This window comes from Mustela putorius, unplaced genomic scaffold (genome assembly GCF_011764305.1).
Source record: "Mustela putorius furo isolate JIRA1106 unplaced genomic scaffold, ASM1176430v1.1 tig00003854_pilon_pilon_pilon, whole genome shotgun sequence".
Classification (NCBI taxonomy): Eukaryota; Metazoa; Chordata; class Mammalia; order Carnivora; family Mustelidae; genus Mustela; species Mustela putorius.
The window spans coordinates 10,405,345-10,429,615 of record NW_025422006.1 but is presented as its reverse complement, the minus strand read 5'-3'; the positions used below and the strand labels follow the sequence as shown (position 1 = coordinate 10,429,615).

The 24,271-nt window shown below is 41.5% G+C and overlaps 1 long non-coding RNA gene across 1 annotated transcript; it reads right to left on the bottom strand.

Annotated features, from left to right (window-relative positions):
* Positions 1–4,546: 4,546 nt before the first annotated feature.
* Positions 4,547–8,855, bottom strand: LOC106003476. Its single transcript, XR_001176001.2, has 4 exons — positions 8,307–8,855; positions 7,297–7,483; positions 6,074–6,136; positions 4,547–4,864 (listed from the first exon to the last, which is right to left on the bottom strand). It is a non-coding gene; the product is annotated as an uncharacterized LOC106003476 (long non-coding RNA).
* Positions 8,856–24,271: the final 15,416 nt, after the last annotated feature.

The following is a 24,271-nucleotide window of genomic DNA, read 5'->3' as shown; positions in this document are numbered from 1 at the left end:
GTAGTTGTTTTTTTGTGCCAACTTAGTATTAATTGGGGAATCAGCTTTACTTCATTCTCACTTTATTAGGAAAGTTGGAACCCATACATTTGCTCTAACTTCTGGGATGGGCGCTGATCCCAATCTGGTCAACTCTGATTGAATTCTTATCTTCCTGGGCTAGTGGATTGGTGTTGAGTTAGGCACCTGGTCCTAACTCAGCCAATCAGACCCCTACCTGGGATTATTGCTGGAACTTTGGAGAATGATAACTAATAAGATAAAAGTGTATGGACTGGAAAAGAGGAAGAAATGATCTTTTCTTTTTATTTACCACTTTCACCCAATATACGTCCGTTTCTTCCTTTCCCAACTTGATAAGCAGATCTCTTCCCCTTCAGGGTCAAATCTGAGCCAGGGACCGGGTGGAATGCAAGAGGAGACAGAAGTCTGGCAGGAAGAAAGGCCTCACTTGACTGACCCTGTTGTGTTCAGGCTTCATTCTCTCTGCTTCTGACTTTCTCTTGAGGGCATTTTCATGGGTTCTTTGGAGACCACGTGTTGGGGCTCTCATGCCATTCATGCCCTCGACCAGATGAATACTTCATCACGCTTTCAACCTTATTCTTACCACAGCCACAAACTGTCCACAATTCAGTTTTTCTCTTTGGATCGGATCTAAGACAGTGACCCTGGTGCTTTCTCATGAGTCTTGGCCGCACACGGTCTGTTATGGGCTGACTTCTGCCCCATCCCCCCACTCCATTTATACGTTAAGGTCCTAACCCCCTGTACCTCAGAATGGGACTGAATTTGGAGAAATGGCCTTTAAAGAGGTAATTAAGTCAAAATGAGGTGAGTAGGGTGAACCAGTATGACAGGCGTCCTTACAATAAGGTATTAGGACCCCGACACACACATAGGAAAGACCACCTGAGGACACATCAAGAAGGTGGCTGTCTCCAAGCCAAGGAAAGAGGCCTCCGGGGAAACCAAGCATGCTCTAATCCTGATCATGGATTTTGGTCCCCAAAACTGAAAAAATAAATTTCTGTTATTAAAGCCACCTAGGGTTTGGTATTTTGTTACGGCGGCCTTAGGATAGCCTTACACAGTCTAAGAGAAACCCTTATGCATCATTCTTGTTGTCAGAGCTTAGAAATACAAGCCTAACATCACAGCAATTCTTCTTTGTTGTTTCTAGAAAAGCTAGGCAACTTTTTTCTCACCGTTGAGATTTCAGTTGCAGGGAAAACTGCATTATATGTATAATGTCCATCTCTCAGAGTGATTCCTTTAAAGCTTCCTCACTCACCCTTTCTCACAAACAGTTTGACTCAAACAAATCTTTCTCCTGACTTCTTCATATCCCCCACGCCAACCCTTTCGATAACAGAGATTTCCATCGTGGTACCATTTGGTTTGGGTTAGCTCTTTCAGATCCCCCCATGGCTTAGTACCTCCTTCGCAACACAATAGGTAGTGGTTTCGCTGAAACTTTTGCTCTGCTGGTTATAAAATTACATCCTTCATGACGAGAGCCCAGGTAGTAGTGAAGTCAACTCACAAAGAAAAGTAAAACCGGTGGATGGAAAAGGAAAGTCTTGATAGTATCATTCGTGAATTCAGCAGTACCTGAGCAGGGTCTAGCTTGGGATACTTCGGTTAAGCGAGCTGACCTGAGAGCCAGCATTCTTACCCTCTGTTGCCTCATTTTCAAAGCTTCCATTGAAATAAAACAAATCCCATTGATGATGTGATTATTTTCAAGGGCTTTATTATTGGCTGGCTCGGTTCCCAACCTGTTACGAAAATGGCCATAGTGGTCACCGCAGCTGGGGCCTGGGGGCCGTAACATGAGCCCAGAGTCTGCACTGCTCAGTGGGCTGAGCAGAAATATCCCTTGGAGCACAGGAGCCCCTCTAAGGTGGGATGGGTAGAGACACGAGCAGTCTCAAGTAGCGCAGATGACCAGAGCCAAAAGTCTTTGAGCTTGGGCCATTGCAGATTCCCAGATTAATTTTTCTGAATCCTTGAGCTTCCCAATAATCCAATGAGTCTTTGTGCCTTATCTATGCTTTCACTGCAGTATCTTTTATGTCCAAACTCGATTTTCCATTCCTATGATCTGTTACGTAAGCCCACAAATGCTCTCAAAACTCCCACTTAGGATTCACTCTATTTTGACAAGTGCACGTTTATTTATGCAATTTTGTGTATAATTTTAAGGGGTTTGCTCACCCTCTAAAATCCATCTGTAGATCTTAAGAACCTCTCCTTTATACTTGGGCCTGATCTGGCTTTCACAATATTGACAGATATCCTGAACAAAGCAGGATGAGTTTTTGTTTTTTTTTTTTAAAGTTTGTGCTATCAGGCATTTTATTAAGGGCTTATTATGTGCCAGGAACTATGCAAAACCTGGTGATTTTGCATGAATTGCCTCATTTATTCCTACCACAACCTTCTCTCTAAAAAAATATTTTATTTATTTATCTATTTATTTGAGAAAGAGAAAGAGGAGGGTAGAGGCAGAGGTAGAAAGAATCACAAGCAGACTCTGTGCTGAGCATGGAGCCTGACACAGGGCTCGACCTCATAGCCCCGAGATCATGACCTGAGCTGAAATCGAGAGTCGGACGGCCAAGCGACTGAGCCGCTCAGGCGCCGTATCACAGCCTTCTGAAGCACATCCTATTTTTATTCCCACTTTACAGAAAACAGGTTTAGTGGTATTATGTAAAGTCACAGGCCACGGCTGACCCTGAACTCAAACTCAGTTCAGTTTCTGAAGGATGACCTTATACGGCCTTTCTTTTTGTACTGTTTTCTTCTCCTGTGGCTTTGTCCCATGGGTAGTTTCTTAATTCTCCCAATTAGTGAGGTCTGGTATATAATGCTGCCATAACAGAAAACCCTCAAGATCTCAGTGTCTGCACGGTGAGGGCTGATTACTCATACACAGTCTTTGGTGGGCATGGAAGCCCCTGTGCCTCCAGTAGCTCTGCCCTCAGAACATGGAACGGTCGGGGCACCTGGGTGGCTCAGTGGGTTAAGCCGCTGCCTTCAGCTCAGGTCATGATCTCAGGGTCCTGGGATCGAGTCCCGCAACGGGCTCTCTGCTCAGCGGGGAGCCTGCTTCCCTCTCTCACTCTCTGCCTGCCTCTCTGCCTACTTGTGATCTCTCTCTGTCAAATAAATAAATAAAATCGTTAAAAAAAAAAAAAAAAAGAACATGGAACTGTCAAGGTCACCACTTTAAGGGAAGAGGTAGGTGAACAAGGCACACTTGCTTTTAACAGCCTCAGCCCAGAAGAGATATGTTGCGTATGTAATCTGGTCTCCGGGACCTTATGAAACATTATTAGCTTTGTAACCTTTGCCACCAATGCAGAAGTGCATTATATTTCAAAGCCATCTCAAAGAAATACATTTACCTAAATATTAAATAAGCTCAGCCATTTTTTCTGTATATTTCCTGATTCTCGCATCACATAAGGCACACCCACAACATTCAGATATAATTATGATCAAGTGAACTAGCAGATGAAAGCTCTCGTGATTCTAAGGTGGAATTTGTCAGTGTTTATCTCCTCTTCTTGTGGGGACCTGGTTTCTTGTGCTGTATGGCATCTACAATCAACCCCAGGGACATCCATGTGCTTTTGTCACCTCACTGCAAGCATAACACCTCAATCTGTGACAAGCCACTCCAACGTCCAGCATCTCACAGCAAAATAACAAGATTCTATAAATCCTCCAAAGCAATTTTGAAAAAAGTGAAGAACCCGTAACTGTCTAACAGGACACGAATCCAACCGAGACACTGTCCAAGCCCAAGAGTCAAATAAATACAGAAGCTCTCGAACAGCCCTGCCCTTCAGTAGAAACACAGGATGTTAGCAAACTGTTTTCCTAGAACATAGGTGGGAAGAGAAAGGTGAGCTGCAGCTCTGAACATTGTTTGCCCATATTAGTCCTGTTCAAAATCACGGGGCGCCCAGGGGGTGCAGTCGGTGAAGCGCTTGACTCTTGGCTTCAGCTCAGGTCATGATCCCAGGGTCCTGAGATCCAGCCCTGCCTCGGGCTCTGTGCTCAGCGGGAAATTTGCTTGAGATTCTCTCTCTCCCTCTGCCCCTCCCCCAATGCAAATAAATAAGTAGATAATATTTATAAATATACAAGTATTTATGAATAATAAATCCTTTTTATAAATAAATCTTTTTAAAAACACTCTGTTAACCAAAACAATCCTGTGGGGACATCTATCCCCCACCAATCATATTTTGTTTCAGCTTTATTTCTGCCTTCTCAAATGGAATGAATGACAGCTGTATTTACTGAGCCATAGGCATGGCACTAGGTGGGGTGTGTGTGTGTGTATTTTATACAATTTTTCATCGTTCTGGTAACATCACGAGGGGATGAAGAATACTCATCCCCTGGGCACCTGGGAGGTTCAGTCGTTAAGCGTCTGCCTTCATGATTCCAGGGTCCTGGGATCAAGGCCTGCATCAGGCTCCCTGCTCGACAGGAAACCTGCTTCTCTCTCTCCCTCTACCCCTGCTTGTGTTCCCTCTCTTGCTGTGTCTCTATCAAATAAATAAATAAAATCTTTTGAAAAAAAAGGGTAAGTTATTTCTTCAAGGTCATGTGCTGAGTAAGTTATGAAGCTGGCTTTCCAACCCGGGATTGGAATGGCTTCAGAGAGTCCCACTTACCAGGTTAAAAAAGGGGTACGCAAGATGTCCTCCAAAACCTCTGAGCGTGTTCCACAGAGACATGCCTGATTCCGCTCCATTGAAACCAGTCAGAATGTGACAGGAAGGAGCAAAGAGACTGGAAGAAGTCACAGAACCCGACGGGGAACGGTAGCTTCTGGGACCTGGAGGGTAGGAGAAATGAGGAGGTACTAGTCAAAGGCGACACACTTCCGGTTACAAGATGAAGAAATTCTGGAGATCGAATGTCGAGCGTGGCGACTATTGCTAATATTGCACTGGAGACCTGAAATAAGCCGAGAGGAGATGTGCACTTTCCTCAGGACACCAAAAGGGGGGCGGCTAACTGCGGGAGATGATGGATATGTTAACTGACTTGTGGTGACCATTTCACAATATTTACACACACCAAACCATCACATTATACCCCTTAAAGGTATATAAGTTTTAAGTTTTATTTTTTAGTGATATCTTAATGAAGCTGAAAAAAAAATAATAATAATGAGGAGACAGGAACCTCAAGGCTTTCCCTATTCTCATCAGAGTCCTGAAAAAGAGAGTGGCCAGGTTACTGAGGGTAGGACAGGGTACGCCCTCTACCCTTACCTGATTTTACTCCACCAACAAATAACTATTCCTTTCTTCATTGCTGGGTTTGTTTGTTCATTTGTTAACTCAACTTCTTTTCTCTTACTGTTTGCCCTCCCTTCTCAAACCTCCACACCCAGACAGACTAGAGCTCTGCAGAACTTCCCTACCCAAGCCCTCTGAACACTGAGGACCGCGGACTTGTGGCACCGCACCCGGCTCCCCCACCACCGGGACCACCGTTTCTTTGATGCAGCGACAGAGGCACAAAGCCAACCGCCCATAAAACACTTGCAAATAATTTCTTCATCAAGAGAGTGGTTTTAATTCAACAGAAACTTGGCAGATGAGGAAAGGGGATTGAAAGTCTGGAGGCTTGGGAGCAGGAAGCCCAGAGTTCCAATCCTGATTTCATCAGTTGTCACTGTGGGATGTTGACCAAGTTAAGGGCAAAGTTGTTTCCTATAACATGGGGATAAGGATGGTGCCCAATCCGTAGGCTGAGTAGTGAAATGAGGAAGGGAAACACTGAGAACACATGGCAAGGCGCCCGCCAGTCATTGGTCTAGCTGGGGACATGGCGAGGAATCCTGAGAAAGTCCATGCTCTCCCTCAGCACGTGCTCTAGGGAGGGAGGCAGAGGTAACACAGAAGCAGACAAATAAATACACACTATTTTGTCTGGTTGTAAGCACTGAGGAGAACACAAAGCTGGATCAATGTCTGAGAGTGGCTTTGGGGTGACAGAGCCACTTCTGAGGAACATGGGGAGATCGCAGACATACCTGCTCCCAGGGAGAGCCACCTCAGACAGGCCCACCAGCTCGATCCCAAAACTGACCATTCTCCTGGAGAAAAGAGGAGAGAAATCCATAATCTCTATCCCAAAATAAAGTCAAGGCTTGTATCAAGCCTTCTTTGCTCTCCTTTTCCCTGTGTGAAGACTCAGCGAAGTCCCTGGATATGTCTCACGGGGCAAACCTGGTTAGCAGATTGCTGAGCGAACTCACACTTCCATCCAAACGTGTCAGCCTGCAGAACCCAGAACACTTTCCGGGAGGGAAGGGGCTGGAGGCCCGGCAGGCTTCATAGTCTTCCACCTGACTTCCATTCTTTCCAGTCAGAGACTCCATGTGGAAACAAACCTGAGCTACCATGTTGGTAAGATCATCCTTTTAGGTCAATGGAGAAGGTCAAGGTTGCTTGACCTTCTCAAGCAGCTTCTAACATGCCCAGGTCTTCCAGCTGGGGTCAGGAAAACCAACCTTGGCTGCTGCCTGCCCTCAGGTGACCTGCTCCTCAAAACATCAGTATCCAGGGTAAAGGGGTATCTGACAGTTGTTCCCATGGGTGTCTCCTGCCTCCCCCCGCCCCACCCAACAGGATAGAGGCTAGTTTTCAAGGGACAGCCCTCTTTCTAGTGTCTTGGTCCTGGTTTTTGTCAACTGTCCCATGTGCCTCTTGATGGAACAGGACAGGGTGTCCATGTGAATGGCCAGCTTTGGGGAGCCCTACCTGCCCCCTCCAGCTCCAACCAGAACGTCTCTTACACTGTCTACATACTGAGCTTCAGCAACAGGTTTTTAGTTGAGAATGGGTTATAGAAAAGGGTGAATACTTCTGGCCTGTACTGATTCCCCCTCTCCCATCCAGCAGGCCTGGAGGTTCCAGAAGGGTGTGACTCTGAGCTCTACAGGATCCCTTGCATACCAACCCTAAATCTCAAAATCGAGCCCGAGAGTTTGGCATGACCGCAGTTCCCGTCATTCAACAGATGGTTATTAAGAACACATTCTGTGCACAGGGAATGAAGCACGACAGGACACTTTCTGCCAACAAGACAGACTCACAGATCTGCCCTCTTTTCTGTGGACATCTCAATGCTGAGTTCTTATTTAAAAAAAAAAAAAAAAATTTTAATGCTGATTTCTAAGGACTGAATTCTAGCCCACCCCCCTGCCAAGAGCCCTTCACAGGTATCTCTCAGGGGGCTTTATGGCTGTCATACCTGCTTGGGCATCACAGGGTCCCCGAGGAACGTTCTGCAAGTTGGAATCCGAAGAACTCTCACGGTCACTGAAAGCAACCTGTGGTGTTGTTTACCAAGTGTAACACAGAGCAGGGGGTTCTCGCATCCACTGGTAGAATAGGATGTTTTAAAACTTCCCATTTCTTCAATTCACAGACCTGTACCCCTGGGGAAAATAATGCATTATATGCTAATAAAAATAATTAGTTTTAAAAAACCTTCCCATTTCTTGCACAGAAGGATAGATCCTATAGGAGGAGGTATAAGACAAGTGGTCTCATACCACATTAAAATTAGAAGGAAAAAAAAAAAGAAATAAAAGAAGAAAGGGAAAGAAGGAAAGATTAAGGAAGAAATGATTTAGGGGAATTCTTCCAGGGGGACCTGTAAACCTAGTGCCTGACCCTCTGGGCACAGCGGCGAACTTCCGTCTCTCACTGGCGGGAAAACGATATTCCATCCCTCTTCCTCCAGATGTCCCCAGGTCCGAACATAAAACCCAATCCAGCCCAAATGAGTCCATCCTAAGGCCAGTGAGCCAATAAAGTTTCCTTGTAAGTTGTGTCTGTGCCCCTGAAACAAAACCAAACCTGGTCTCTTACCCCTCCCCCCACATCCATCATCAAATAAGAGATATTCCTATATTACATACATACTATTTCCTCTCTCCTGCACTGCCACCCAACGTTTGACCTAAACAACTTTTCAATGTTTTGGTAGCTTCATCTCTGTGTGTGTATATATATATATATATATATATATATATATATAAATAAAATGGGCAGAAGGTGACCGTAATCATCACAATTTACTTTTGGTTGTCACGTAGCCTAGCAAATAATTCAGTACTTTGAAGAATGGCCCAGAAACACAAGTAAAAGGCCTATGTGCCTTTCTAGTCAATGTAACTATGAGAACTAGGGTGTCCAACTCCTCTTGGGAAGAGAGCTCTAAATGCATCTCGTTATTTTAGAGAATGTGCAAAATACCTTCTAATGTCTCTCTTTGGATTCCTTCTTCTGTTCCGTTTTGTTTCCTTCCTGTTGTTCTCAGGGAGTATGAGTAAAGGAGATGACACAGGTGAAAAGGACAAGGCAGAGAATTGTTTCTTGAGTTTTTCTGCCACTGAAATAAAAATATAACAACGATCATAGTTATTGTTCATTACATTTTGCTAAGCACATCATGGTTTCCTTTAAGCCTTGAAGCTCATGCCGAGAAGTTATTGTCTCTATTTTACTGACGCAGGCGGTTGGGGAGCTGGGGGTGGGAATTTGCCCAAAGTCATAGAATGTCCTAGCTGCAAGGAATAAGGGTCTTGAACTAAGCACCTGACACGGGCGATCTCATGAAATCTTCACAACACCCCTAGAATAAACGCAGGACTAGCAACAGTTTTGTGACTTGTCAAAGTAATGGGCTAAGTGGTAAACTCGGAGCAAAATTAAAACCTCGGTTTTTCTACTTCCAAAAAACATGTGCTCTGACTTCACCATGAAAATTCTCCTATCTTGTTCAGAACACATGTCCTGAGTTTTAGCTCAAAATACATGGTTGCTATGCATAGCCCACAATAATAGATTTAGTGTTTTATGGACTTTTAGAAGAGCATTTTTTGAAACATCCTTCAGCATTTGCTGAGGTGCTTGGGCCAGGCCTTGGGCTAGATAATGCAAGCATGACCGTGATAGGGATGCCCCGAAACTTGCCCAAGGAGTTCACAGCCTGTCAGGGGAGGGGAGTGTTGGGGGGAGTCGGCTGGGGCGGTGAGGGAGTGTGTGGGGACAGGAAAAAGAAGCAAAGAGTAAATCAGAGAACAAAACACAAAGTCACACCCTTATACAACATACACTCAGTAAAACAGAGGCACGCTACACCCTAATGCAGAACCCCCACATTTGGGGCTGGAAAAGTCTTTGTGGTTGGGATTGCACGGGGCATTATGGAATGTTTAGCAGTATCTCTGAATTCTACCCACTAAACACCAGTATAATGTTCTCCTTCCCCAGATGTGACAACCAAACATGTCTCCAGACATTTCTCAATGCTTCCTGGTGATGGGAGGTGTCAAGGTCCAGTTCCAAATTATGGCCCTGGGGATACACCATGGCAGAGATAAGCAATGAAATCAAATTGCAGGTTGTTCATGATCCTGTCTGATTTTTAAACAAGGGCTTATTTTTTGCCAAGTACTTTAGAAACCTGATATCAGTGCACCCTCATAAAAACCTTGCGTTGTGTATACAGTGTACTGATGGTCATTTTACAGACTAGGACTAAGGCACAAAGACCATAAGTAACTGACCCTACCAGCTGCACAATAGTGACTGGTAGAGCTAGGATCTGAATCCAGGCCTGACATCTTAATCCATGCACTGAGGTAGGAACAGCATTTTTTAAGTCTCGCTGGCTCACTCATTTTCTTAACACGTCTACAGACCAAACATAAAACTACTGACATAGGAGAATGAAGATTTCTTTGTTGACATGTGGTGTGATTCTTTTGTGGGTATACCGTCCGATCCATCCTGGACCTAATGAATCTAGTTTATTTTGGAGGATTCAGTTATGGGAGGCATGCCCATATAACTAGGAAAAATACTTTTTAATTCTGAAGAATAGAATCCGTTTGTTTAAGAGCTTGGTTTATCTTTTGGCCATCCAACCACTAACTATGTGGAGGCCAAAAATCCCTAAAGATAACAAAATGTGATTATCTGAGTCTACATATTTCCAGTTATTTTTATTGAAATGAGTTAACAACAGGCAAAATAAACAAAAACAAACAAACAAACAAACAAACAAACAGACCTGGACACCACCTCTCCCTTAAATAAATACCTGCAAAGGATTTCCGAGATTCCTAGAAAGTTTTCATTTAAACTGCCAACTCTATCAACCAAAGAGTACAAGTAAATTTGCATTAGTTATATTTTCTAGGTATTTCTCAGAAAATTTTAAGGGCAAAATTTCCTTTCTGGACAAGGTTTTTATTTTTTTTTAATATTTTATTTATTTGACAGAGATCACAAGTAGGCAGAGAGACAGGCAGAGAGAGAGGAGGAAACAGACTCCCCGCAGAGAAGCAAGCCCGATGCGGGGCTCTATCCCAGGACCCTGGAATCATGACCTGAGCCAAAGGCAGAGGCTTTAACCCACTGAGCCACCCAGGCACCCCTGGACAAGGTTTTTAAATAGTCCATTTGCTAGGCTTAGATAGCTAGCAGCCAATAGTGATCATTTTATGTTCAGTCCTTTACCCCAGTAGACTGTTAGGATTTATTTCTTTTGTTTGTTTTTTTGTTTGTTTGTTTTGTATATCTGTGGTCTATTAGTAATGATCCCAAATCCAGTAAGTAGAAGAACATCAACATAGGAATCAGAATTGTCAGTGGAGCTTTATTAAATCAATGCACTCAATTGTGGATTGTGGTCTGTGAAATCAGGACCTGAGGGAAATAAAGCCACAGGAGTGACATTCTGACTCAGGGTGGCTAACTCACTAATTCACAATTAGCCTACTGCGAACGAGAGGCCAGGGAGAAGAAGGACTGTATGTCAGACCTCTGAAATTCAAGTTTACACCCTGGACACAGTGAGACCAGATGCATGCCAAGTGGTGTTTAAGGTCCTGATCTAAAAGAGAAATCATCTGCAGATAGGACACTATTTATATGACGGGCTCAAAGCCACCTTTGTGCCATTTGGGTGGAGATAAAGAGAACCGGATCTGCGTCATCATGTAATAAATCTCCCCCAAGAGAAAGGGAGTTTGGCCGACTTAAAATGCAAGGCAAGTTATTTTCATGCACTTTAAAATTACATTAGGAACAAGTGTTGGAAGACATTGTGCTAATCACAAATGTATGATTTCTACCTTCCGTTACTACATAAAGCAAATATAAAATAAAGAACCAATTCAAATGAAATAGCACTATGTATATCACGGGTTTTTCACTAATTCTGATAAGGGTTTTCTCCACTCCCCACGAATATATATACCCCATATTAAAATAATAAGCTATTTAAATAATAAGCCTAGTGCTTATGTAATACATAACAAATAATAGATTCTTTCTTAAACACTCTGTACCTGAGCAAACTTGCTTCGTCACTCTAATTGGGCTGATTTGTAGTCTTTTTAGATCTATACTTAAATGCTTTTTAGCATTTAATCTAGATCTAGATCTAGATCTATACAATTTAGATCTATACTTAAATGCTTTTTAGATCTATACTAATGCTACTTTTTGCCTGTTTGCCTTAACCCCATAACTACAATTGAGGTCCCAGGTTATATTCCCTTAAAAGCCACACACTGGCCGATAGTCCAAGATGGTGGAGGAGAAGGAGACCTTAGTTTCGTCTGGTCCCAGGAATTCACTAGATAGCGATCAAATCATTCTGAGCACCTGTGGACTCAACCAGAAATCTAAGAAAAGAACAGCTGCAACCCTACAAATAGAAAAGCGATCACTTTCTGCAAGTTAGGAAGCGTGGAGAAGTGAATCCCAGGTGACCTAAGGGATGATGGACCCTGGAAGAATGGAGCCTCCAAGAGCCAGCTACCAGAAAGTGATAGAACAGCAGAGTGCAACATCAGAACGTTCAGAAGCCTGCACAGGGAGCGACATCCCTGCCTGAAAGGTGCTCAGGTGTTGAAATGGAGTGGAATCCTAGGTGGGACAGTGTGGCTTCAGGATTGCTGGGGTCACAGAACAGGGGTGCCTGAGGGCAGCAGAGTTCCCAGGGATCTGATAGGGGAAGCCAGCTGCAATCAGGGAGCCCAGGAGAGGCCTCTCAGCCTGGGGTTGCCATAAACCTCAAACCACGGCACAGTCAAGCAGCTGCTCTTTGAGCCAGAACCCAACAAACAGCAGAACCAGGGAGAAACCCCTTCCTCCCCCAGGAGGAGCAGCACAAGTGCACACCCCAGGAGTCTGCAGGTTTGGAGACTCCGAATGGGGTTCTGTGCCTGAGATGCAAATGCTGGGTCACAGGGCAGGTGAACACGGAGTGTAGACAGAGACCGGGGAGACAGGACTGACTGACTGTCTTTCCCTGAGGGCGCACTGAGGAGTGGGGCCCCAAGCTTTCAGCTTTCACCTCTGGCCCAGAGACCGGGAGGCCACCATTTTCATTCTCATCCTCTAACGCTGTGCAGAAAGCCTTCAGGGAACAAAAGACACAGAGAGCAAAGGGGAGCAGATTACTCAGCCTGGCTTCTGGCAAGGGCAGTTCAATTCCACCCTGGGCGAAGACACGGAGCATCCGAACAACAGGCCCCTCCCCCAGGAGATCAGTGAGCACCTCCAGCCCAGATCAAGTTTTCCAGTCCCAGAGAACTGCAAAACCCCAGTGCTCGGGGAATATAGCATACAGAATTCATGGTTTGTTTGTTTTTTCCCCATGATTCTTTAGTGTTTCCATTTAAATTTTTTTTCTCTTTCCTTTTTCAACCAATTTCTTATTTTATCAACTCATTTTTTAAAATCTTTTTTAAATTTTCATTTTTATAGTAACGTTCTATCCTTCCATTAAATTTAATTGTATTTTGGGGTATATATAAATTTTTCCTTCTTTACAATTTTGGGACAATTACAGTTTCTTCTCACAAACAGACCAAAATATACCCAGAATCTAGTGTATGGCTCTGTTCTCCTCACCTGTCTAATAATATTCTCTTTTTCTTCTTCTTTTTTTTTGTTAAAGCCTTTTTAAATTTTCATCTTTCCAGTTACATTCTACCCTTTCAATGTATTTAATTTTATTTTTGTATATATATATATATATATATTTTTTTTTTTTTCTTTACAATTTTGAGATGTAGTTTCTTCTAAAAAACTGACCAAAATACACTCAGGATATAGTGTATTGCTCTGTTCAATTTAACTGTTTATATTCCTTCATTTTTTTTTTGTCTTTTAATTTTCATTTTTACAGTTAAACTCTATCCTTTCAGTATATTTAATTTTATTTTTATACAAATATGAGTTTTTCTTTTTTTACAATTTTGGGTTGTAGTTTTCTAACAAACCAAAATATACACAGGATCCAGTGCATTGCTCTGCTCTGTTCACCTATCTGATTTTATACACATGTGTGTGTGTGTGTGTGTATGTTTTGGTTTCAGGTCTCTTCTGATTTTTACTGTATACTTCTCTGGGGTCATTGTTGCTGTTTTAGTATTCTGTTCTCTCATTTATACATTCTTCTCTGGACAAAATGACAAGATGGAAAAACACCTAAAAAAGAGAACAAGAGGCAGTACTGACTGCCCGGGACCTTATCAATATAATATATGTAAGATGTTGGAAACAAATGAAAGTGAAAACAGAACTGTTCTAAACCTTTTGGATGCAACAAAGGTAGTACTAAGGGGGAAGTATATAGCAATAAGAGCCTGTCTCAAGAAACAAGAAAGGTCTCAATACACAACCTAATCTTACACCTAAAGGAGTTGGGAAAAAACAGCAAATAAAGCCTAAACCCAGCAGGTGAAGAGAATTAATAAAGATTACAGCAGAAATCAATAAAATAGAAACCAAAAGAACAATAGAACAGATCAACAAAACTAGGAGCTGGTTCTTTGAAAGAATTAATAAGACTGATAAGCCCCTGGCCAAACTCATCGAAAGAAAAGAGAAAGGACCCAAATAAGTAAAATCATGAATGAAAGAGGAGAGATCACAACCAATACTGAAGAAAAACAATTATAACATATTATGAGCAACTATATGCCAACAAATTAGGCAATCTGGAAGAAATAGATGTACTCCTAGAAATTTATAAACTACCAAAACTGAAACAAGAAAAATAGAAAACCTGAACAGATCCATAACCAGCAAGAAAATTGAAACAGCAGTCAAAAATATCCCAACAAACAAGGGTCCAGGGCCAGATGGCTTCCTGGGGGAATTCTATTAAACATTAAAAGAAAAATTAATACCTATTCTTCTGAAGCTGTCTCAAAAAATAGAAATGGAAGGAAAACTTACAAACTCTTTCTATAAGGCCAGCATTACCTTGATACCAAAAAACAGAAAAAGACCTCATCAAAAAGGAAAATTATAGACCAATATCCCTGATGAACATGGATGGAAAAAAACCTCACCATACACTAGCCAATAAGGATCCAACTGTACATTAAAATGATTAATCACCATGACCAAGTGGGATTTATTCCTGGGCTGCAAGGGTCGTTCAGCATCCACAAATCAACCAAAGAGTATTATACACTCTATTAATAAAAGAAAGGCCAAGAACCATATGACCCTCTCAATAGATGCAAAACAAACAAAAAAACAAAACAAAACAACAACAACAAAAAAAAACACCTGACAAAGTACAGCATCCTTTCTTGATTAAAACTCTTCACAGTGCAGTGATAGAAGGAACGTAACTTGATATCATAAAAGCCATTTATGAAAAGCCCACAGCAAATATTCTCCATGGGGAAAAACTGAGAGCCTTTCCCCTAAGGTCAGATACATGGCAGAGCTGTCCACTATCACCACCACACAATACTAGTCCACTATCACTGCCACACAGTCCTGGAATCCCTAGCCTCAGCAGACAACAAAAAGAAGTAAAAAGCATCCAAATTAGCAAAGAAGAAGTCAAATTCTCACCCTTTGTAGATGACATGATACTCTACGTGGAAAACCCAAAAGACCCTACCCCCAAATTTCTAGAACTCATAAAGGAATTCCACAGAGTGGCAGGATATAAAATCAATGCAAGAAATCAGTTGCATTTCTTATACCAACAATGAGACATAAGAAAGAGAAATCAAGGAGTTGATCCCATTTACAATTTCACCCCAAACCATAAGATACCTAGGAATAAACCTAACCAAATCTGTACTCAGAAAAGTATAGAACACTCATGAAGGAAACTGAGGAAGACACAAAGAAATGGGAAAACATTCCATGCTCGTAGATTAGAAGAACACATATTGTTTCAACGTCTATGCTACCTACAACAATCTATACATTCAATGCCATCCCTACCAAAAATACCATCAACTTTTTCCACAGAGCTGGAACAAATAATCCTAAAATTTGTATGGAACTAGAAAAGACCCCAAAGAGCCAAAGGAATGTTGAAAAAGAAAACTAAAGCTGGTGGCATCAAAATTCTGGACTTTAAGCTTTATTACAAAGTTGTAATCATCAAGACAGTATGGTACTGGCACAAAAACAGACATATAGATCAATGGAACAGAAGACAGAACTTAGAAATGGACCCTCAACTCTATGGTCAACTAATCTTTGACAAAACAGGAAAGAATGTCCAATGGAAAAGAGACAGTCTCTTCAACAAATGGTGTTGGGAAAACTGGACAGCCACATGCAGAAGAATGAAACTGGACCATTTTCTTACAGCATACACAAAAATAGACTCAAAATGGATGAAAGACCTAAATGTGAGAATGTGAGATAGGAATCCATCAAAATCCTAGAGGAGAACACAGGCAGCAATCTCTGTGACCTCGGCCATAGCGCCGTCTTGCTAGACACATACCCCAAGGCAAAAATGAACTATTGGGACTTCATCCAGATAAAAAGCTTTTTTTTTTTTTTTTAAAGATTTTATTTATTTATTTTGACAGATAGAGATCACAAGTAGGCAGAGAGGCAGGCAGAGAGAGAGAGAGAGAGAGAGAGAGGAGGAAGCAGGCTGCCCGCTGAGCAGAGAGCCCTATGCGGGGCTCGATCCCAGGATCCTGGGATCATGACCTGAGCCGAAGGCAGAGGCTTTAACCCACTGAGCCACCCAGGTGCCCCAAGATAAAAAGCTTTTGCACAGCAAAGGAAACAGTCAGTAAGACCAAAAGATGGCCAACAGAATGGGAGAAGATACTTGCAAAAGTCTTATCAGATAAAAGGCTAGTATCTGAAATCTATAAGAACTTATCATACGCAACACCCAAAGAACAAATAATCCAATCAAGAAATGGGCAGAAAACATGAACAGACATTTCTCCAAAGAAGACATCCAAATGGCCAACAGACATAAGAAAAAATGCTCAATATCACTGAGTCGCAGGGATATACAAGTCAAAACCATAATGAGATACCACCTCACGCCAGTCAGAATGGCTAATTAACAAGTCAGGAAATGACAGATGTTGGCAAGGATGTGGAGAAAGGGGAACCCTTCTATACTGTGGTGGGAATGCAAACTGGTGCAGCCACTCTGGAAAACAGTATTGACGTTCCTCAAAAAGTTGAAAATAGAGCTACCCTACAACCCAGCAATTGCACTACTGGGTATTTATCCTAAAGATACAAATGTAGTGATCTGAGGGGACACCTGCACCCAAATGTTTATAGCAGCAATGTCCACAGTGGCCAAACTATGGAAAGAACCCAGATGTCCATCGACATATGAATGGATAAAGAAGACGAAACAATGAAATCTTGCCATTTGCGATGAGGTTGATGGAACCAGATAGTATCATGCTGAGCGAAGTAAGTCAATCAAAGAAAGACAGTTATCGTATGATCTCAGTGATACGTGGAATTTAAGAAACAAAACGGGATCATGGGGGAAAAGAGGAAAAAACCAAAACAAAACAAAATCAGAGAGGGAGACAAACCTCAAGAGACTCTTAATCATAGGAAACAAACCAAGGGTTGCTGGAGGGGAGGGGCTGGGGGATAGGGTAACAGTGTGACAGACATTAAGGAGGACGCGTGATGTATGAGCAATGGGTATTATATAAGACAGATGAATCACAGACCCGTACCTCTGAAACTGATAATACATATGTTAATTAATTGAATTTATTTTAAGTTGAAAAAAAGCTACACATTGTATGCAGAACATTTACAGTGATTTGTAATTTTATATGTGCTTATTTGTTTGATATCTCTCTTCCCTCTTAATGCCTTATCTACCCCTGTATCTCAAGTCTCCGGCACCATAGCAGAGACGCAGTGCATATTCATGAATGAATAATGAATAAATGAGAAGCAGACAGGACAGTGACTATGTGTTCCCTACAAGAAGCAAAGAGCAGCCCCTGGTAAGCCTTTGCTGTGTTTTGTTTCTCTTCCAAAAATGTCTGTGATATTTCTTCTTGTATATTTATAATAACATTCTCTTTTCTTGAGCCAGCTGGAATGAGTCTCTGTTCCTTGCAACAGCCATGTCCTAAATTACAGCTGGGGAATGGGGCGCATTGACTAACAGTCAAATGAATAAAATAGTAACAAGGTAACATTCTAATAGGACACATCAGAGGAAAGAAGTAGTCTCCCTGGTAGTGTTTATCTTGGCTTCTCACAATCTGAAACCGAAACTCTCAACCAAATTTACTTCCTAAATTTAACCCTTTAAAACTGGCCTCTGACTCCACCTGGTGGAGATAGAGAAACCTGTGGCAACGAATCCATCCAAAGGAGTATAAAAGGCACCAGACCTATTTAATTTCTCAAAGAGAAGAGAGATACACAGAAAGCCAAATGGAGGAGCTTCTGGAATGTTCTGACCCGCTCAGTCTCCATGACAATAAATAGACTTGAACCATCATTTGCCTGGTGTTCTCGACTCAGCTCCGGGAGTCCAGGGACCTGGGTGTTCCATTTTCCCAGTCGCTTGCTTCAAGCTTTTGGTTAGTTTCTACCAACGGGAAGTACAGGCAGGACTGGGGAAAAGGATTTGCTCCCAGGTCCAGACTCTGGGGGCACTTTCCAGCAGCAAGAGATAGCCAGCACTGCATCACCATCTGATAGCACTTCTGGTGCCCATAGCAGTGAGTTCTGTCACTAGGGAACCAGCAGCCCCTCAGGAGTCCCAGCACCTGGTCAGGTGATTCTTTAGTTCTGGTTCTTCAGCACTGGCCCAGGCAGACCCGTCCTCCAGGATCCTGGGCTCAGGTGGGCCATTGCCTCCACGCATTCCTTCCGCCAAAGGGACTGTTGCTGGTCCCAGCAGCTACCTGAGTACCTGAGTATTTATACCTGAGTACAACCAATTTCTTATTCAATTCCTCTGTTTGAAAACCTAAAATGGTTTTTGACCCACTTCTGTTTCAAGGCCTGAATATCCTGATTCAGATCAATTTCAGAAAATGAATGAAAATGACCTGGTAAATTAATAGTTAATTTTTTAAAAAAACCACAGAAGCAATGCAAAGTGATTTTTTTTTTTTTTTTAAACCTTAGGAGTTACAAATAAGTGACAGTTAAAGACTGGCATGTTTGCACACACAGACATTCAACTCTTAAAATTTTCAACTCCGGGAAAAAAACAGAAATGAAAAAGAAAATCTCAGATTAAAAACAGACTTGCAGGGCGCCTGGGTGGCTCAGTGGGTTAAGCCGCTGCCTTCGGCTCAGGTCATGATCTCAGAGTCCTGGGATCGAGTCCCGCATTGGGCTCCCTGCTCAGCAGAGAGCCTGCTTCCCTCTCTCTCTCTCTGCCTGCCTCTCCATCTACTTGTGATTTCTCTCTGTCAAATAAATAAATAAATAATCTTAAAAAAAAAAAAAAAAAAGAGAGACTTGCAGTCACTACCTTTGTTCAAACTTTTTATCAGTTGCATTATACCAGATCTCCAAACTAGTCTCTCCTCTTTCAGTCTCTCCTCTGTTCAAACCATTCAGTACATTGTTATCAAAGTTATATTTCTAAAGGACAAATGCTATCACTCTCCTCCGTGACCTACCGGACAAGAAAGATTTAAAAGGTAGTTACTCCTAGGGCGCCTGGGTGGCTCAGTTAGTTCAGCATCCGTCTCTTGAGTTTGGCTCAGGTCATGATCTCAGAGTGCTGAGATCAAGCCCTGCCGTCAGGCTCCATGCTGGGCGTACACCCTGCTTGGGATTCTCTCTCTCCTTCTCCCTCTGTGCTTCGCCCTACTTCCGCCCCTCTCTCCAAAAAAGGGGGGCGGGCAGTAGTGACTTCAGGATTAATTAAAGAAATATCAAAATAGTAGTAGGTTATCTGCTAACCTTTAAACTTTCTTAACCATCATGTGATTACTCAACTATAGCAATTTTTAAAACAGTAGGCTAGATCAACTAGAGAATAGAAAAGCATTAGAGAAAAATCAATGAAACCAAGGGTTGGGTCTTTGGGGAAAAAAAAAAAAAACAACATTGACAGACTTTTGGCTAGATTGATAAAGAAAAAAAGAGACCAAACTCAAATAACCAAAATCAGAAAAAAAAAGCGGAGGGCAATACCATAGGTTTATAGAAATAAAAAGGATTAGTAAGCATACTATGAACAGCTGTATACAAACTGGATAACCTCGATGAAACTGGCAAATTCTAGAAACGTATTGTCTACCAACACTGTATCATGAAGAAATAAAAAATCTAAATAGACTTATAACTAGTAAGGAGTTCGAATCAGTAATCAAAATCCTCCTACCAGATAAAAGCCCAGAACCAGAAGGCTTCATGGGTGAGTTCTATCAAACATTTTTTTAAAAGGCGGGGGGGTGTGCCTGGGTGGCTCAGTGGGTTGAGCCTCTGCCTTAGGCTCAGGTCATGATCTCAGGGTCCTGGGATGGAGCCCCGCATCAGGCTGTCTGCTCAGCAGGGGGCCTACATCCACCACCACCCCCCCCCCCCCGCCGCCGCCTGCCTCTCTGCCTACCTGTGATCTCTATCTGCAAAATAAATTAAAAAAAATCTTAAAAAAAAAAATTCTTGGATAACCTTAACGTCCCCAAAATCTTTTTTTAAATTAACATCAGTCTTCCTAAAACTCTTCTAAAATATTGAAGAGGAGGAAGCACTTTCAAATTCACTTTATGAGGCCAGCTTCTCCCTTTTAAGAGGACCAGACAAACACATTATAAGAAAAGTAAACAACAGGCTAATATCCCTGGTGAATATTGCTTGCAAAATCTTCAAGAAAATACTAGCAAACCAAATTGAACAGCATGTTAAATGCTTATATAATACAACCAAGTGGGATTTATTCCTGGAACAATGCAAAGATGGTTTTACACACATAAATAAATTAATGTATTACATCACATTAACAGAGTAAGGACAAAAGCCACATGATCATCTCAATTCAGAAAAGGCATTTGACAAAACTCAACACCCTTTCATGATAAAAACTACTTAAACTGGGCATGGAAGAAAATGACTTCTGCATAATAAAGGCCACAAATGAAAAACTTACAACCAACCTCCTACTGATCGGTGGAATACCGAAAATCCTTCCTCTGGGATCAAGAAAAAGATGAGGATGCCCACTATCACCATATCTGTTCAGCACAGTATAGAAGATCTAGTTAGAGCAATTAGGCAAGAAAAAAGAAATTAAAAAACATCAAAGTTGGAGAGGAAGAAGTGAAATTATCTCTGTTCATAGACAACTGGACTTCTATGACTCCTACAACTTTATATAACTTTAGTTCATAGTAAGAAAAACTAATGATTACACATACACACATGTACACACACACAAAACTGTTAGAAGTAACAAATAAATTGTGCAAAGTGGCAGGATTAAAAATCAACACACAAATTGAGTTGAATTTTCATACATTAACAGCGAACAAGCCACACAGAATTAAGAAAGCGATTCCATTTAGAGTAGCATTAGAAAGGATAAAATACTTAAGGAGGTCAAGTTCACGTGCTTTTCTACCCTAACCATTGAGCTGTAGCCAGCATCTAATTTTTGGTCTTTAATACTATTGTGGACTGAAGGGGCACAATGTCTGATGGACAACAGCTCTTCCCAAGCCATAGAGGAAAAAAACCAAAAATCTATGTGGATCTGGATTCTAGTGTTTTTGCCAAAAATCTACTTACACATGAATTTAGATTTTTTTTTAAAAAAAGTGTTTCTCACCATTCCTAAACTTAAAGTTTTGTTCCTTCCACACTGTTTCATTCATTTCTCTCTAGAAGTTAACACCCCTGATGAAATCATGAAACACTTATAAAAACATATGTAAATTTCCCATGATGTCAAAAAAAAAAAAAAAAAAAAGAGGAAAAGAAAAAAACCTCAAAATGAGAGGACTATCAATGAATAGTGTTGTCTTCTTTAAAGTGTACCTTAGGGGCACCTGGGTGGCTCAGTCGGTTAAGTGTCTGCCTTTGGCTCGGGTCATGATCCAGGGCTCCCGGGGTCCCTGCTCAAGCTGAGCATCTGATTCTCCCTCTCCTTCTGCTGTTCTGCTTGCTGGTGCTCGCTCACTTATGTTCTCTCTGTCTTAAATAAATAAATAAAATCTTTAGATAAATAAAGAGTCTGTTATTCCCGACTCCCGGAAAAGTATCGAGCTTCAGAAGTTTCTTACGGTCTCACGAGGGGGTTTCATCAGTGGAAAGGATCCCTCCCGGTGGCGGCTCAGTTTGGATCCTGCAACGCAACTCAGAGTCAATGGCTCAAGGCCAGACCCTGGACCTCAGCAAGTCAGACATGGTATTCTTTTGCTTGAGGGTTTGAAAATACCATTTCCACCTTCTGGGAAAATTACTGCAATCTTGGCGAGATAAAAACATAAGAGCAAAAAATAAGAATATAAATATGAAATGAAATCACTCATTAATGCAAGTAAATCTTCTCATCATTACCTTTACAGCTACAGTTGACCCTTGAACCAGGGCAAAGGGAAGGGGCTCCAATTCTCCCCACCACCTTTACTGCACAGTCAAAAATTCTTGTACAACCAGATGCCTGGTTGGCTCAGTGGGTTAAGCCTCTGCCTTCTGCTCAGGTCATGATCCCAGGATCCTGGGATCGAGCCCCGCATCAGGCTCTCTGCTCAGCAGGGAGCCTGCTTCCTTGTCTCTCTCTGCCTGCCTTTCTGCCTACTTGTGATCTCTGTCAAATAAATAAATAAAATCTTAAAAAAAAAATTCTTGTATAACCTTACCGTCCCCAAAACTTCCCTACTAATAGCTGAGCTGTTGACCAGAAGCCTTACTGATAACACACACAGTTGGTTAACATATTCTGTACGTTATGTGTGTTATGTACTGTATTCTTACAATAAAGTAAGCTAGAACATTAAGAAAATCACAAGGAAGAGAAAATACAGTTATAGTACTGTATTGTAAAAAATTCACATATTAGTGGACTTGCACAGTTCAAAGTTGTGTTTTCAAGGGTCAAATGTATTTTAACTTTACTGTAATATTGTAATGGCTGTGATATTCTGTGTGTGTTTTATTTGTTCCTTAAGCTGCTGAAGGCAGTTAAGAGAATTTTGTATCTTATGTTTTGATTTTAATTAAATATCTAGGGGAGTAAAATTAAATAAGCTCATAATCATATAAATATTTGAGATATTCTAACTTCATAAGTTTTGATGGATTTGCTTTATAAGTAGTATAGAAATATTTAGAAAGATTGTGATCGCTCAGGGGTTAAGTGTTAGTAACAGAAAGATTTGAAGTTTAGTGAATTGAGCATTAAACAAAGAAAAGAAAATGTGCAGTGTCCACTGTGGTGTTAAAGGATAGATCAACACAGTTGACTGCAGTTGTGGGGGGGGAAATCCTTCAACACGGCACTTTCTCCCCATCCCCACTCATAGATACCAGAGTCCAGGAGCCCAGAGGGCCTAGAACTTCACCTTTATTTGGTTTTTTATTTAGTCATGCCTTTTAAATGTTATATTTTTTGTCCTTTGCCCATCGTTGTTATGTATCTGAAGCAGACTACAGTCATGATGATCTAAAGCATCTTAACTGAGAATCTCTCTTAACGGACTTTTAAAACTGAACTGGAAATCTGTTTTTTATTTATCTGTATTTCCTACTTAGTCACCAACATTTTTTTTTACTTTTTTTTTTTTAAAAGATTTTATTTATTTATTTGAGAGAGAGAGAGAGTATGAGAAGGGGAGGGTCAGAGGGAGAAGCAGACTCCCTGCCAAGCAGGGAGCCCGATGCGGGACTCGATCCTGGGACTCCAGGATCATGACCTGAGCCGAAGGCAGTCACTTAACCAACTGAGCCACCCAGGCGCCCAGTCACCAACTTCCTTAGACTTTAACTTCTTTGTATCTGTAGGCTGTGACACATAGTAAAGTGTTCAATAAACACATCTGAAGAAATTACAAAGACGGTAACATTTTGTAAACATAAGAAATGCTGCAGAGGGCAAGTAATAATGCTCACAGATTACTGAGAGGCAAGTAGGTTGGTGTAGTTCCTTGGAACTGAGGTCAGCCGCGTCTTATAAACATGTTCATAAGCTTTGACTTCGCTTATAGGAATCTGGCCTTAGGTAATAATAAAAGGGAAAACAAAACAAAACAAAAAAATAACAGGAAAAAACCTGCATGTCCACTCATGGGGAACTAGTTAAATAAATTACAGTTCACTCACTGGATGGAAAATCAACCCTCCATTAAAAATATGTCTTGAGTATCATGTAGCAATATGAGAAATTATTTGTAGCAAAAGCTTATTTTAAAAGCAGCATTTAAAACAATTATGACAACATTATGAAATGCATGGATTAAAACTTGGGAGAAAATAACATCAAAATTATGAGTGTTAATTCTAACCCTCTTTCATTTCTCAATTTATATAAAACATGGTTTTGTAAATTGCCTTGCCTTCTGTCCTTAAATTTGCATCAGAATTAGATGCAGTTTTTAAAAAATCGCTGCTTCTTGCGACTACATATTTAGTTGCAGGAATCAAATAGAATATACATTCTGGAAAATGTGAGGTTTAATCTAGGAACAAATTCTACTTTCGACTTTTAGCCCAGAGTAAGCAGGAATCTCAGGCGCCCTATGACAGATCATGTTTCTACCAGCTTTGTACACACGGTTAATGTAAGCAAATGGTGCAATAGCTTTTTGGAAAATGAGGAGGAAGGAAAAGCAGCACAGAGTTGAAATGACAATGAAATAAGGTTCAGACAGACTTAAAAATGTTAGTAAGCATCCCAGCCCATAACCACCGCCCGAATGAGAGTGGGACCATCTTAGATCCTCAGCCCACATAGC